Source organism: Heptranchias perlo, chromosome 31 (assembly GCF_035084215.1).
Source record: "Heptranchias perlo isolate sHepPer1 chromosome 31, sHepPer1.hap1, whole genome shotgun sequence".
Classification (NCBI taxonomy): domain Eukaryota; kingdom Metazoa; phylum Chordata; class Chondrichthyes; order Hexanchiformes; family Hexanchidae; genus Heptranchias; species Heptranchias perlo.
In genome coordinates, this window is record NC_090355.1 from 27886164 (window position 1) to 27903618 (window position 17455).

General features: G+C 45.0%; 1 protein-coding gene across 1 annotated transcript in view; it reads left to right on the forward strand.

Moving 5' to 3' along the window:
* Positions 1 to 17455, forward strand: part of LOC137300628 (SH2 domain-containing protein 3C-like) — a 119956-nt gene that overhangs the window by 17917 nt on the left and 84584 nt on the right. The window lies entirely within an intron of this gene.

Sequence of the window (17455 nt, forward strand, 5' to 3'; positions counted from 1 at the left end):
CCAATTCCTCCTCCTTTAGCTGGGACTAGGAGTTGTTGTTGTTAGATAGGTGGACGAAGGAAAAGTGAATTAAAGGCTATGGGGACATGGGTTGAAAATGGAAATCTGAATGGACGCCTGGATCTAACTGGCCTCAACAGTAGTCATAGTTGAGAAATTGTTGATGCAGTATGAATGTTACCTTTTGTTTGTATGCTTTGTAAATATATAATTGAGATGGTAGTACTGCACCATGGTGAATGTACATCAGCAATTTTGCTCATAGCAGTGTCAGTGTGGTAAGATATTGAGGAGAACCCAATGAGACATATTCCTAAGGCTGCTCCTGAGCATAGCATGGTGGCTGATTACAGAATGGCACATGGATAGTCTCAGGATCAGGCGACCTGTTCCTCCCCACCCTTGGCTGAGGAAGCCTTGTGGCATGAAGAGACCACAGGTAGGGGAGAAAATAAATACCCTATATAAAATATGGCTTGCGACATCCATGACACAACATCAAAACTTCACCAATCTATTCCCAATTTTATTGACAAGCTACGTGACGTGGGCAGCTTGGTCTTTCTGTGGGATCCAATTGGACTGTCAGTTGTTCATTGGACATTTGGATAATTGTTTAAATCTAATGTTGATTGGGCATAAATTGTTGCATTCAGGTTTATTCATTCTCACTGCAAAATCCACTTATCTCTTTCCAGGGTTAATCCATTGCACACTGAGCAAACAAAGAGCCCTGCTAGTGGAACATAAGAACACTAGGTAAAGGAGTAGGCTATTCAGTCTCTTGAGCCTGCTCCAGCATTTAATTAGATCATGGCTGATCTGCACCTCAATTCCATTTCCCCCCCCTTTGTTCCAGATCCCTTGATACCCTTACCTAACAAAAATCTATCAATCTCAGTCTTGAAAGCTCCAATTGTCCCAGCGTCCACAGCCTTTTGGGGGAGAGAGTTCCAAATTTCTACTGCCCTTTGTGTGAAAAAGTGCTTCCTCATTTCGCTCCCAAATGCCCTAGCTCTAATTTTAAGATTATGTACCCTTGTTCTTGATTCCCCCATCAAAGGGGATACATCCTGTATCTACCCTATCAAATCCTTTTAACATTTTAAACACCTCGATCAGATCACCCCTGAGCTGCAATTTCACTCAAAAAGGCAACCAAGATAGATGGACTTCCAACTAAAGATGTTGCTGGAACATCTTTTTAAAAAGAGTTGGATAATTTTTTTTTTTGGTTGGGAACAGTTGAGAATTATATGGATGGACACAGACAGAAATAATCAAACATTACATGGGTTGTGATGGTTCCTGATCTCCTGGGATCATGGCAATGTCCTGCCAAGAAAGACAACTGAACTAGGGCTTATAAGCCTAGATTTCCGATCAAAATTATTTTAATACCCGTAATAAAAGCAATGGTTTACGGCTGTAGTTAAATCTAGGCTTATACTAAAGGATATAAGGTTAGTTAGGTATTCTGAACATTTCCTTGTTAACCTTTGAGGGGCAGGGTGAAACTTCATTGAATCGGTCCTCAGGAGACTAAACAGATAGAATCTATAATAGAGAAGATTTTATTGTCTATGGAAGAGGCCGTTTTCCTTCAATTTTCTCCCTTTCTAAAGGTGCTGACACTTACTGGGGTACATTTCCACAGGCACCTGTAGCTCTCTGCTATCTCGCCCAAGTGGTCATTCTTCACCTGAGCCGAATCAAAAGCAAAATACTGTGGATGCTGGAAATCTGAAATAAAAAACAGAAAATGCTGGAAAAGCTCAGCAAGTCAGGCAGCATGTGTGGAGAAAGAAACAGAGTTAACGTTTCAGGTCGAAGATCTTTTGTCAGAATATTCTTCACCTGAGCCAACAGTGAGTGTTCGGCAGGCTATGCAACTGTAGCAAGCATCACAGCTGAGACTGACCTTGTCCTCAGTCCATGTCCATTCCCATGCACTTTCCAGTAGGGATCACTGGGAAGCAATTCGGAGCAGGATCCCCTGGCTGACCTTCCCCTCTCCAGTTTTTGGGTGCTGAGGCCAATATCGCCTCTTCTACACTATCGCCTAAATTCAAAATGACCCCCTCTGTGTCTTCACATCTTTTCACATGTCATATGAAAGGACTTTAAGTTCAGTTTTCACAGAATAACTAGGCAACAATGTGAAATGTGATCTCCAAAAACACTGATAAAAATTCTGCAACCCAGTGTGATAAAAATGGAATTTGACTTATTCAGTCATGCTAAAGCAATGGCCTCGGTCATAGGACTATTTGAGAGCTGCTCTTCAGTAGTTGGTTGTTTTTTTGAGTTGCCAGCTTTATTGAAGCTGGTTGTCAGGGTTTGTGAGATTTCTAGGTTGGCATGTACGAGCAGCCCTATCACTGACCCAGCTGAGATCAGCGCTGGAGCCTTCTGGTCTGGATAGCTCAGCTACAAACTGCCTTTACTAACTGAGCCATGGGGGGAACTGGAAAGAACAAGTGGGGCGATTGACCGGTTCTGATTCCATGCTTCCTCACGCAGGGATGGCTGGTGTGGGAAATGGAAACATGATACTGGTATAATCGGAGTGCTCTCCTGAGGCACACTGTCAAGCCAGACTAGAGGGAGCGTTTTTGTTGGTCGATTTTGTTTTCCTCTCTGAAGGGTCTGATTCTTATTGGTTACAGTTCCACGGGCATTGCCAGCCCCCTGGAAACACACTAAAATGACCATTGTTCATGTGCGAGCTGAGACAGTGAGTGTCAGCAGGCGAATCAAACCATAGAGTGCATCTCAGATGAGTCTGATCCTATTCTTGCTCAAAAGTCCACACACGTGTATACTTTTCCAGCATGTGTCACTGGATAGCAGTCAGGAGCTGGAATCCTGGGTGACATTTTCACTCCTTAGCCCAGGGACACTAAGGCCAATTGTAATGCTCCAACTGTTACCTAAGATCGGCTGACTCGACACAATCAAACCTACACTGGGTATTGTCTGTGCCCACAAAGTCATTGGTGGAGCTGATAATGCAGTTTTTTTTGCTTTACTGCACTGTGGTTCCCTTTGAGCAATTAACCCATTCCTTATGCACACACATCCCTGCATTACGAAGGTGGAACCAACATGTCGATGGGGCAATGCTGCTTCTCGGCCTTGGCTGCACCTCCAAGAAGTGCTGTTGAACAATCTGAGAGGAGCCCACCTTCTTGATCAGCTTTACTTCCTCTTTCAAGAGCACCGTGTCGAAATCAGATGATGAAGTCCATTTAGAAATAAACATCGAGTGTGTGGTTCAAAGTGAAAACTGGTTAACTACCTAAAACGCCAACCCTGTACTTTCAGGACTCGCCCCTCCTTTTAACCTAATGTATCTTCCAATTTATAAAATATCCTTTTGCCCACATCACCTGTAGAAGAGAAGGCATTGCTCACAGAATGATTTGCTAACAGCAATTCTGTTCATTTTTATTTGTCACTCCCTCTTGGATCAAAACAGCATTTTCAAAAGACGAGAGTGTAAAACGGAAACCTTTACACAAGAGGCTTACCTAATTGGCCAAGACCACAGAAACATATTGGTTTAGAATTATCTGCAAGCAGCTGTTGCAGAGCTCAAGTCTTCAATTCCAGTATCAGCAGCGTTTGGTCTGATACACTGTGGAGATTCAGTTCCTTTGGGTTCTTTAGCTCACTGAATGCAGCTCTGCAGTTTTCCCCCCTTTAAAATATTTTCATCCCAGTTCCTATTTTTGAAATTATTCTCTCCCACTGCCCCCTCATGTCTTGGTGAGAAAATGCAGCCCCCAGTGTAATACTGAACCATTCAAATCAGGAAGGTCCCAGGTTCCATCTCTAGTCAACCGTGGCTCAGTTGGTAGCGCTCTTGCCTCTGAGACAGAAGGTTGTGGGTTCATAATCCCACTCCAGAGAATTGAGCACAAAATCTAGGCTGACACTCCAGCACAGTACTGAGGGAATGCTGCATTGTTGGAGGTACTGTCTTTCGGATGAGATGTTAAACCAAGGCCCAGTCTGCCTTCTCAGGTGGATATAAGAGATGTCAATACTAATTTGAAGATGTCCTAGCCAATATTTATCCCTCAACCAGCATCACTAAAAAAAAACAGATTTTCTGGTCATTGCTGTTTGTGGGAGCTTGCTGTGCACAAATTGGCTGCCGTGTTTCCTACATTACAACAGTGACTACACTTCAAAAGTACTTCACTGGCTGTAAAGCGCTTTGGGACGTCCTGAAATTTTTTTTTTATTCGTTCATGGGATGTGGGCGTCGTTGGAGAGGCCAGCATTTATTGCCCATCCCAATCGTGAAAGGTCCTATATAAATGCAAGTCTTCCATTCTTTTTTAGTCTGTACTGGGTTAGATCATCTCAAATGGGCCAGCAGTCGCAGCATTATATTTGACCTGGGTACTGACGGTGGCCATTCTTCATGGGTGAGCTTACGCAGTGAATGCCAGCAGGCTTATGAACCGTGGAGAGCATCACGGACAATGGAAATCCTGTCCTCCAAACACTTGCAGTGGACGGCGATCAGGAATGGGAAACCCAGACCATCTATCTCCTCTCTTGAGTCAGGGAGGCTGGGGTCAATTGTAGCACCCCCACTGACACCCCAATTGAGATTAGCTGACTTGGCACAACTTGGCACGTGTGGCTCACTACCACACCAGGCAGCGCACTTACTAACTGGGCCATCCTGGGAGCCCAGCTGGATCTTTATCTTCATAAGTTTAACTGGTTATTAAACAGAAGAGAAGCTTCTCTTTGTCTGAATACGCTCCTGTGAAGTACCTTGGAATGTTTTACTACGTTAAAGGCGCTACATAAGTGCAAGTTGTTGCTGTTTTCATGCATTTCCATCATGCAGAAATTAGAGGGCAGGCAAAGACATTTCCACAGCAACAAATGGTCTCTCGGTAAATGAGAAACATCCACTTGTTTTTTCCTCTGTACGTGACATGATAAAGGTGGATTGTGTGCGGAATCTGGTATCAGAGGAGGGTTTTGTGTTAGATGGAAGCACTTTAGAATTTAGAGTGCCTCTTTAAATAGTTCCCATTCATATTTCACATAGTAATCTGCCGCTTTTCATTCATATCAGGAAAGCAACGTTTTAAAGCCAATATAGAATTTCTAATTTATTCAGGGTTATAGAGGAAGTTCACAGAAATTTCTATCAGTGGAAATTTCACATATTCCCCAGGACCAGATCGTACACATTCCATTCAATTAAAGGCAACCTCACCATCAGGCCCCCCACTTAAATAAAGAGCATCACTATCAGCGCTGTTTGTAATTTTCAGCCAGTTTAATGTGATGGTTTACCTGGGGGGGGGTCACTGTAGCATGGCATCGTGTTTATTTTTGGTGCGTGGAGTTCACTTGCTCTGCACCAGTGGAATTAAGAACTTATTGTCCTGGCCAATATCCCTCCCTCAACCAAAAACAGATCCACTGATCATGCAGTCATTCGTTTGCTGTTCGTGGGATCCTGCTGTGCACAAATGATCTGTCATCTTTGTCTACGAAACAACAGTGACTGCACTTCAAAAAGTACTTTGTTGGCTGTAAAGTGCTTTGGGTCATCCTGAGGATGTGATAAAGGGCTAGAGTTCTTGCTGAGATGAAGTCATGATGAATCTTTATAAAACACTGGTTTGGCCACATCTGGAGTATTGTTTCCAGTTCTGGGCACCGCACTTTAGGAATGATGTGAAGGAATGATTAGAGAGGGTGCAGAAGAGATTTACTAGAATGATTCCAGGGATGAGAGACTTTAGTTACGTGGATAGACTGGAGAAGCTGGGGTTATTCTTCTTGGAACAGGGAAGGCTGAGACTAGATTTCATAGAGATATTCAAAATCATGATGGGTTTAGACAGAGTAGTTAGAGAGAAACTGTTCCCATTGGCGGAAGGGTCAAGAACCAGCGGGCATAGATTTAAGGTGACTGGCAAAAGAACTAAAGATGATATGAGGAAAAACTTATTTACACAGCGAGTGGTTAGGATCTGGAATGCACTGCCCGAGGGGGTGGTGGAGGCAGATTCAATCATGGCCTTCAAAAGGGAACGGAACAAGTACTTGAAAGGAAAAAATTTGCAGGGCTACAGGGATAGGGCAGGGGAATGGGACTAGCTGGATTGCTCTTGCATTGACCCGGCACGGACTCGATGGGCCGAATGGCCTCCTTCCGTGCTGTAACCTTTCTATGATTCTATGAGGAATGCCAGCCATGGAGTGGAGGGTGGCGGAAGATTTTTCCCGTTTGAAGCAAAACTTCAGAATATTCATCCATCCTCACTTCTCCATTATTCAACCCCTCCCTCCTGCCCTCTACAGACAACACTCCCCTCCCCTCCCCTCCCCACCCCACCACAACAGCAGAGAAACTGTTGTGTCCCAAGGAGCACTTTCAGTCTATACCTCTCTCTACCTCAAATGTCATCCTCAATCATTTACCCAGCTCCTGTTTGAAGAAATTCAGCAACTCAGCCTCGGGTGTTTCTACTGAGTCTGTCCCGGATTTGCATTTTATTGTTAAATTATTGAACGTTTTAAAATCTTCGGTAAAGTGATCCACTGTGTAATCGGTTGGTACAGTAGTCTGTGGTCAGTATGTAGGTACTGTCACTTCATAGACGATGACTCATGGTGGACGCTCAGCCTGCTGTATGAAAGAGTCTGTAGGACAGAGATGAAATCTGCGGATGGCATGTGAACAGATCACAGTGCGTGAAAAGTACAGACTGTGCCTCAGGTTTGCACCTGGGAGGGGGCCAGTTACAGGAAAGCATTGGCAGAGGCCTGAGAGTAGGCCAGCTGCTCAAACTCCTTGCACATGAGGATGGTGGGCAGACTGAGAGTGGGGTTGCCAACTCCGATTGAATGTATTCCTGGAGGTTTCATCACATGACCTTCTGCCTCCAACTGACCCACCCCCACCATTGGTCACCCAGCATGTCCATCCTTGTGACGCACTGCCTTCCGGCGGCCAATTGGAATGCGAAAAGATTCTTCGTCACCCAATTGGATGATTCTTGACTGTGAATCAAACAGCCTTTTTTCCCCATCTCCAATATTTTTTTATAACTAATAAACAGGTGTCAAAGAAAACTTTTAAAACACACAATATTTTTTAATGCCGCTGAGATTTTTCTCCACGGTTTGTTTGCAGCAGTGTCCTGGAGATTAATCTTCAATTCCTGGAGACTCCAGGCCATTCCTAGGGGGTTGGCAACCGCTAACTGAGAGTCAGAAGAAAAATACCTTTAAAGAGGAGTCTTGCCCTTGACAAAAACAAAATAAAGTATCACAAATATTTTATAAAGCGTTCTGTACATCCAAACAGTTCACGCCTATGATGTGGTGTAGGGAGGTGCTGGGGAGGAAGCTAAAATGTAGCTGTTTGCCATTTGGGAGGCGTTGGCTTTCAACTTAGATCTAAATATAGAGTGGTAGCAAGGAAAGTGTGAATCCAACAGAGTTGTACACAGAATCTGACCAACCCTCAGTGCAGCTCACCACATCTCCAGCCGGACCAAAAGCAATTGCTGCCTTTTCCTTTGTTTTTTGAAATGATACACGGCTCAAGTAAATAGACGGACCTGGGTTTGCGAGCACGGTTTTCCCCACGCCGCCTGCTCTCGATCTCAGGGGAAGTGCTGAGTAAGAGCTGGGAACAGCACCTCACCGAGAGGAGAGGGATAGGGTCACGCTGGGCTCAGAGAGCAGCGGAGGCATGGGGCTGGGAGCAAAACACCCAGTAAATACACCGGGCACTGTTTATCGGAACAGTTTGGGGAAAAGTCCCAACCAGGATAAATGAACAATAATTTAGATAATGCGTTGAGTATTCATTTTATTGTTGTACATCATTAAATGATATTAATTGTGAAGGAACCTAGAATCATAGAATGGTTACAGCACAGAAGGAGGCCATTTGGCCCATCGAGCCCTCTTTGTAAGAGCAATTCAGTTAGTCTCATTCCCCCGCTATAGAATGTAGCTGTTATACAGTAAGGTGAAACAATACTGCTAAGTATTGTACCAAGCCACACAAACCAGAGATCCCAGGTTCTATCCCCTACTGTTGCTCTCAACCGGGGTAGGAGATGCAGGGGTTGGGGGGCTACGATTGGCCTTAATGCCTCTGGTCTAGGAAGGGTAGAAAAATTCAACCAATGTTCCTGCTCTTGATCATTATCCAGTGACTCCTGCTGGAAAGTGCAGGAATGTGGACTTCAGTTAAGGACTGGCCTCGACTGCGATGACCTTTCTACCAACACTTACTGTCTAGGGTCACACAGATTGGCCACCTGGGTGAGGTACGGGAGGCTGGGGGTCAGCAGGGCAACAATCCCCAACTTGAGGAGAAATAATCACATACACGCTCACGGGGCATTGGTTGGGAAGTTCAGCCAGCCTAGGTAACTGTCCGGTTTGGATACGCAGTTCATATTTATTGAGTTCCATCTAGGGTTGCCAACCCTCCAGGTTCGGCCTGGAGTCTCCAGGAATTGAAGATTAATCTCCAGGACACTGCTTCGAGCAAACCCTGGAGAAAAATCATAGGGGCATAAAGAAAGTGTGTTTTTTTCATTTTCTTTGAACACTTCTGTTTATTAGTTATAAAAATATTGGAGATGGACAGAAAGGCTGCTTGTCTGTAAGTCAAGAATCATCCAATTGGGTAATGAAGAGTCTTTTCTCTTTCCGATTGGCAGTAGGAAGGCGGTGCATCGCGAGGATGGAGGTGTTGGGTGACCAATGGTGGGAATGTGGGGGGCGGGGCAGTTGGAGGCAGAAGGTCATGTGATGAAACCTCCAGGAATACGTGCAACCAGAGTTGGCAACCCTGGTTCCATCACACTCCTTTCAGAACTTGGTCTGGGCTGGAGTGTAAATATGAGGTGTGTTATTTGCAAGGTGAAAATTAGCCAAGAATGTTCTTTCAAATTTATGAAGACCACAATGGCAGCCATCGCCATGGTAACAGTGGGGGACGAAACGCTCTGGTTACTGTGTGCCGCCATATTGTAAATACGTTGGCATAGATGTACTCTGGTCGGTATTTCTCAAACAGAACATGTCTACCACGTCCCTACACATAGCCATCAGAGTGATTCTTCTCTTATCTCAGCAACCTCCTCTTCACTAGAACCCTGAACCACAAGGCAGAATTGGGAAGGTTTACCACTGACCAACATTGTTAAAGGCTTTCAGCAATCTCAAGGAACCACACAAATGGCTGGTGAGGATCTGCGAGGAAACCAGTTTTGTCATCACATCTTGGCAGCCATTTTGTTGCAACATCCACCATTATAACTATCTTGGGGTTTTGGGTAGGGCTAGGGTGAATTCAGCAAAAAGTCAAAAAGAGGAAGGTAGAGAGTGCAGACTCTTGGAATTAAATAGAAATTGCAATATCATTTTTGATCAGTTTTTATTCCCTTATATGTGTGAGAACTCAACGAGAGATGTGCAGCAACATGTTTGGTTCCTCTGATGGCCTAGTGGATAACAGCACCACCTAGCGTAGTACTGGGTCAGACAGATCAGATGGTCCCGGGTGCCATTCCCAGTCTGCCTTGAGTTAAATGATCCTGGTTGAGGTGGCAGTAGGATAGCTGTAGTTGGCCTCGGTGCTTTGGGGTTTGGAAGAAGACAAAATACGCCATGTTTTTCATTGTCCAGCCGAAAAGTGTGAGCCTGTGGATGGTGGGCGAGGGCGGATCTGGTTCGGCTGTGGTTGAATAGGCTGTCAACACAAATACCTACATATTCTGATAGAACATTATTTAAAATGGGGTAACGCCAGCGTTAAAGTAACGGCAAGTGGAAAATCTTGGCCTCACTGACAGGATTCACACACGAAGAACATCTGGTTGGCCCTGGAAGTCAACCAATGCCAACGGACCCATGAACCATATCCAGCAAGGGTCTGCGAGAGATGGCATCAAGAGGAAACGTGTTCAATGTTATTACACGTTTTACAGATATAGATCAGCCATGATCTAATTGAATGATGGAACAGGCTCGAGGGGCCTACTCCTGTTCCTATGTTCTTGTTGCATTAACAGGAAAAGTAACACACACGAGTAATACAGAACCATGATTCAGACACGGCGGTGACCAGCACTGGTACCAAGCTGCCCCACGATAACGCCACTGTGTTAGTGGTGGTATAGCATTCGATATTTCTAAACTATAAATTCCTTTTTCCCTCTTTTGGGCACCAAAGCCATTGTTTTTTTTAACCTTGTGCTACGGAGCTCATGGTCTCAAACACCAAGGGCTGGATTCTCCTCTTCAGGAGTGAGCTTTGGTAGGGCAGCACTTACGCCTGCCGCTCTGACACAGCCCCAAACAGACCCATTGCTCTGGGCGGTGGATCATTGAAGATCCATGGTGGCCTCCTGGTGGGATTCCTGTCACCGAGAGGCAGCCCGCCAGAGCCCAGCCGCAAATTCCCGGCAATGCGGCGCCAGCAGAGAGGGAAGGGCATTTAAAGAGGGAGAGGACCGCCCGAAGATGAGGGAATCTGCAGCCTGGTAGGATGGTAAGTGGGGCCTGATCTGAGGGAGAGGAGGCTGCAACAAAGCCCTCTCGCTCCACCGGTGGGGGGAATCTCAGGGCCATTACCGCTGTTTGCCGGGACCTACTGTTGCTTCCACGTGACTGGTCCCGGGAAGCAGCGGTGACTGAAGGATATGCCAGGAGAATCCGCTGTGGACTGGAGCCCTGCCCCCCTTGCTTCCATTCGCATACTGCGGAGGGAGATAGGGTGGGCAGCAGCGGCACTAATGGAGGGAGAGAAATCCAGGTCAGGGCAGTGAGACGGCAGTAGGCCATGACGTCAGATTCTTGCCTCATTTTCCGCCGCTATCCCGCGCCATGTGCTGAGCGGGATCACGGGTGAGAATCCAGCCCCAAAATGTCCTGCGCCATCGGTCAATATCGGAAACATGTTGATCCTCCAACCTGGTCGCTGGAAGCTGGCGTTGTTCCCATGGAATGTTGTCCAATTAAGGCCGGACCAGGGTGAGCTCTCCTGATGACTCAGGTGCCAAGTGCACTGATCGATGCTGGAACCGAGCTTTACAGGCCAGGAACGCATCGGGTGCAATGACTGGCCGACGCTGAATTGGCCAATCTCAGCCAAGGCAGCAGCAGCAAGGCTTTATAATTGACCTCAGTATCCCTGTGCTTGGGTGGGGGGAGGAGGAGGAGGAACAGTCAGTCAGACGAGTAGGTAGGTTCCTGATTGTTGTCAATCCCGGTGTCAGCTGTGGCTCAGTGGGTGGCATGCTTGCCTCTGAGTCAGAATGTCATAGGTTTGAGTCCATCTCCAAAGACTAGAGCACAAAATCTAGACTGACACTTCAAGGCCTTGTCCACCCTCTCAGGTGGATGTAAAAGATCCCATGGGACTATTTCAAAGAAGAGCAATGTAGTTCTCCCCGGTGTCCTGGCCAATATTTATCCCTCGACCAACATCTCTAAAACAAATTATCTGGTCATTATCACATTGCTGTTTGTGGGATCTTGCTGTGTGCAAATTGGCTGCCGCATTTCCTACATTACAACAGTGACTACATTTCAAAAGTACTTCATTGGCTGTAAAGTGCTTTGGGACGCCCTGAGGGTGTGAAAGTCTATATAAATGCATGTTCTTTCTTTTTGTTATCAATTGTCCCTTACTAATAGTCAGCAGCTTCAGGAGAAGAGAGAATTGAGAGGGGAGGGGAAGATACGGTTTCAGTTCTAAATTTATATTTATATATGTAAAAAAAACAGTTGCATGCAACGGAAATCTGAAAAACAGACATAGCGTTTGAGTACAGAATCTGTTTAGTATTGATGGGCGAGTGCAGTTTCCTGCCATAGATACAAATAGCTTTCCTATAAAGGGCTGACTTATAGGTTGCAAAACACAGGCCAATATCTGGGGGTGAAGAAAGAGAGAGAGGAAGGTATAGTTCTAAGATGAGGTGCTCAGATACAAGCTCCTGTGCTGGAAGCGACTTTGATAACATCTCTTTCAGTGCTGTGCCTGTAAGTGCTTGCATCAAAACAATGCACGGCAACACGCAACCAACCACCGACAATGCCTCTCCGTGCCAGTGTTCGAGTCCTCGTGCACATATTTGGTGCAGAGCATTCACGGGTTTCTCACACATTTAATCCTCCTCCTCGTTCACCTACACTTCAGTGAAAATCGAATTTCTGGTTCAGGTAAATGCAGGCTTTAAATAACACAGGAGTCGCTTTGAAGCGATCATGTCCTGCTTTGTTTGGCTAACCGAAGTTGTCGTGTATGTACAATGTGAGCCCACAGCACAGGATGTGGTATTGGCCCATCAGGCAGGGGCTGATGTGGTTAAAAGGAGGAGGAGGCAATTTTTCTACAGGCTTTGTTTTAAAGCAAAATTGGTCCATGGTAATTAAACCCTGTCACATTACGGAGTTAATGGGGAGATAAGGCCTACTGAATTGCCACAAAATCTGCAACGTTACCAAGGGAGATATCTGCACACCTAACTCCCTGTGAGCCTATTTTACTCTTTGGAATGCCGATTCTGAGGTAGTCTGGGAGCAGCTGTTTGTGTGAAACTGTCCCTCATGAGACATTATTAATGAGCATTGTCCACAATCCACCTTCCCCATTCACAGTATTTAGGACTGTAGGAAAAATAGAACACCCCAATCCCAGCCTACAACAGAACCTGGATATCAGCCAGGATAGGGCTGACCACTGGTAGGTAACATTCGCTCCACATAAGTGTCGGGAAATGACCTTCTCATATAAGAGAAAGCCTAGCCATCTCCCCCCTGACCGTCAATGGTGCTACCATCACCAAGACTCCAAAACACATAACCTAGAAATACATAGAATTTATAGCACAGAAACAGGCCATTCAGCCCAACAGGTCCATGCCGGTGTTTATGCTCCACACAAGCCTCCTCCCTCCCTACTTCATCTAACCCTATCAGCATATCCTTCAATTCCTTTCTCCCTCATGTTTTTATCTAGCTTCCCCTTAAATGCATCTATGCTCGTTGCCTCAAATATTTGTGGTAGTGAGTTCCATGTTCTAACCCCTCTCTGGGTAAAGAGGTTTCTCCTGAATTCCCTATTGGATTTATTAGTGACTATCTTATATTTAAGGCCCCTAGTTCTGGTCTCCACCGCAAGTGGAAACATCTTCTCCACGTCTACCCTATCAAACCCTTTTCATAATCTTAAAGACCTCTACCAGGATACCTCTCAGTCTTCTCTTTTCTAGAGAAAAGAACCCCAGCCTGTTCAATCTTTCCTGACAGGTATAGCCTCTCAGTTCTGGTATCATCCTAGTAAATCTTTTTTGCACCTTCTCCAGTGCCTCTATATCCGTTTTATAATATGAAGACCAGAACTGTTCACAGTACTCCATCAATATCTTAGCGGTCACCAATGACCAGAAGCTTAACTGAAGCAACCGTATCAACACCATGCCTACAAGAGCAGGGCAGAGGCTGGGTACTCTGCAACCAGTGGCTCACCTCCTGACCACTCAAAGCCTCTCCACCATCTACAAGGCTCAAGTCAGGAGTGTGATGGAACACTCACCACTTGCCTGGATGGGAGCAGCTGAAATAACACTCAAGAAGCTCGACATCATCCAGGAGAGAGGAATTCACTTGATCAGCGCCCCTACCACTGGAGTCAATATCCACCTCCTCTATCACCAGCAAATTGTGGCTGCACTGTGCATCATCTAAAGGATGCACTGCAGCAAATCACTAAGGTTATTTCGACGGCACCTCCCTTCCCTGCAATTTTTACCATCGATAAGGACAAGAGCAGTGATGTCGTAGGACCACCATCACCTCCAAGATCCCCATCAAGTCGCACACCCTCCTGACTTGGGACATATATCGCCGTTCCTTCATCGTCGCTGGGTCAAAATTCTAGAACTCCTCACTTAACAGCGCTGTGGGAGCACGTTCACCACCAGGACTGCAGCGGTTCAAGGAGAAGGCCCACCACCATCACCTTCTCAGGGCAACAGGTGTGGCTTTGCCAGCGTTGCCTATGTCCTGAGAAAATATAAAAGGAAAATAGATTCTGGGAGCAGGTTGCCTGGGCAATCGTTCATTTTACCAGATGACCTCCACTCGCTTGCCCTCTTGGCCTGGGGAAGTGTGTGCAATGCCTGTCTCAGAATCAATGCACTGACAGAGGGTTAATACTGTAGGAAAGCACTTTGAACCCATCATCTCTCTCAGCTGCGGGAGGAAGGAACGTGACGGGGGAAATCAGAAAGGACAATATTCAAAAAGAGAAGTGGGGGTCACTTGTTTATTTTTAAATCACAGATGGCATTCTGGAGGAAAAGGAAAGCCAAAAGATACTAACAAGGAACCCAAAAATAGCCCAGATATTTCAGATACAGCAGGTTGGATTTTTGTATGCAAATAAAATAGTGATTAAATTCAAAACTGATAAAATATATGTACAAATATGCTCCTATAGCTCATGAATTGCAAATGTACATTGTTGAGATCCCAATAAAATTGCAGAAAAAAAAATCAAAACTGAAGAGAGGGAAACAAAAACAGAGACAGATCAAGAGAGAGAACCATCAGAGACAGAAAGAGAGTGAGAAGGAGAGGGAGAGACAGACAGTCAGAAGAACAGGCAGATAAAAACTGAGAGAGAAAAAGAGTCAGCAAGAGATAGAGATCGAGACAGAGAGACAGAGAGCTGATGCATCGCTGAGATTAGAATCTGTTTACCCCGGCCCACACTGTGACGTTTTACTTGATGTTCTGCTTTTCACTGGTCTCTCACTTCAACATTCATTTTTAATTTAATAACAGCATTATACGATGAGCACCAAGACGAGATTTACACCTTCTCTTGCTGGCTGGTCCGATCCCTTTCGATTGTCACTGGTGCAATAGACTGGGCATCGAGACCCTGCTGGAGACCAGCTCCACCCAGTGGGTCAGTGGGTAATTACGCTGCTCGGTGTGGTACTAACGGGTACAGAAAATAGGGTCAAAGTCCATCTTGACCGGTAGAGCAGAACAGGCGATAGCGAATCGGAAGCTCTTTTTCCACTCCGCACGATTTTGTTTTCCACCAGCTTCGATTCACTATCGCCCGTTTTACGCTGCGGCCCGAGACTAATTTATGCCCCAATGAGTCAACGGATGGACGAGGACTGAGAAAAAAAACAATGAGCCAGGTTTCCATCTCCCATCCAGTGACACCTGCCGAGGGCAATCCTCACCTGGTGAGATCAGCCAACTCAACACAGACCAGAGATCAAACTTGGCACCTTCCTCCTTTCTTGTTATAAAAGATTTTAGCTTAAATGTTGGATGCTGATAAAGAAATAACTTGCATTTAAATAGTGCCTTTCACAACCTCAGGATGTCCCAAAGCGCTTTACAGCCAATGAAGTACTTTTTTAAGCATTGTCACTTTTGTAATGTAGGGAAAGCAACAAGATCCCACAAACAGCAATGAGATAATGGCCAGATAATCTGTTATAGTGATGTTGGTTGAGGGATAAATATTTGCCTGGACATCGGGGAGAAACACCCCTGCTTTTCTTGGAATAGTGCTGTGGGATCTTTTTACTTTTACCTGAGAGGGCCGATGGCATTTCGGATTAACATCTCATCCGAAAGTCGGCACCTCCGACAGTGCAGCGCTCCCTCAGTGATAACATGATAACATCATTGGAGTGCCTTGACTCCAAGTAGTTTCCAGATCTGACAGGGCGAGAGAACTGAATTAACAAACACAGCAGAAGCTAAAGCTTCGCACAGCCAGGTTTAATAACTCCTCCCAGCAAGTTTCCCTGATAATATAATCAGTACTCCATGGTTGACCAAAAATAGTCAAAAGAAAACCCGGCGAGGAGAAAAAAAGTTAATTGCATTTTTTGTAATTTTTTTTATATATAGATGTGTGTTGATGGGAGGGAAAAAAACTTTTGATCCGTTGAACATGCCAGTGGTTAAATTTCATAATGCTGGGTGTCCGTTCAGTGTGAGATAACGCAATGTTTTGTAAACGTGGTAAGTATGTCGCTGGAATGTGTTTGCAGCTGTTTTGCAAGCCAGGAAATGTATTTCTGGTGATTATCTTGCTGGGGACAGCTGCTGCCCAGAGAACGGAGAGAGAGAAAGATATCAGCTAGATGGCGCTGGCCCCGCGGGGCTTCACAGCTCCCCGGCCTCAACCTTCAATATTTCCCATCAAATTACATTTCGATGTGATTCAGACAGCCATAAAGCGGGGAACATTTCACAAGCACTTTCTGTAACTTCAGTTGTCTGTGCTTCAGATTGAGGTTTAGAACAAAACATTTTTTTTCAAATTTTTCTTCGTATGACAAAGGTTCACTTTTAAATAATACTGTGTACAATCATGAGACTCGTTACATACAGTGTGCTATACACTATATACTGGATTTATACCCAGTAACACAGGTATTATTGTACTTAATTAGCTGTAAAGCACTTTGGGAGGTCCTGGGGTCGGGAAAGTCATTTTAAATAACATATTTACACATAGTGTAATGTACAATATATTCAGGAGCATTATATACCCGTCAGTAACGCAGTTTATTATGTAATGTACTGGAGTGCATATTATATAATAATAGTCAACTCTTAATTAAGTTTTTGAATTCAAATTGTTGGATAATTCAATTTGTTTAACGTAAATTCCCACTTTGTTTTGTTAGTTATGTTGCTTAATTCCAACTGTTGGATAATTCAATTTATTTAGTGCAAAATACGACTTTAAATTATTAGGAGCAGACCGTATATTGGAGTGCTGAAGCCAGAAAAACACTCAGTATACAAGAATCAGCCCCCAGTGTGTAATTGTATAATATACACCGGAACATTACACCCATAACACAGCGTGTGTTATTATAAAATTTACACTGGAATGTCACAAACATACAAGGTCAGCTCGTTAGGGTACAGGTTTGTTAGATAATAGTATCAGGAGTGTTACACCCAGTAACACACCAGGGCAGGTAATGTGTTGCTTGATACCAGTAGTGCTGATGCCCATCGCCCTCTTCTCCCCACCACCGCCAACCCCCCTTCCCAATTTGGCCAAATAGCCTGTTTTCGTCCGGCGGTAAAGGTGAAAGTTCACCCCAGCGCATTATTGTAGACTAGTAGCTGATCTCTTGTGGAATTGCTCACAGGTAACACTTTACGATAAAGATTTTGTGGAATTGAGCAAGTCTCAGCAGCTAATATCTCTGACTGGGCTTGTTCATAAATAGTGTGTGTAGCTTGTCCAGGTGCCCATGGTTTGACCTGGCTCAGACCTTCGACTGACTTATACTTTCAGTTGCAACTCTTAAATGGCTAAAGTCATTTCACTTATTTATATATTCCATTTTTTTGGTGTGAAAGTATAATGGCT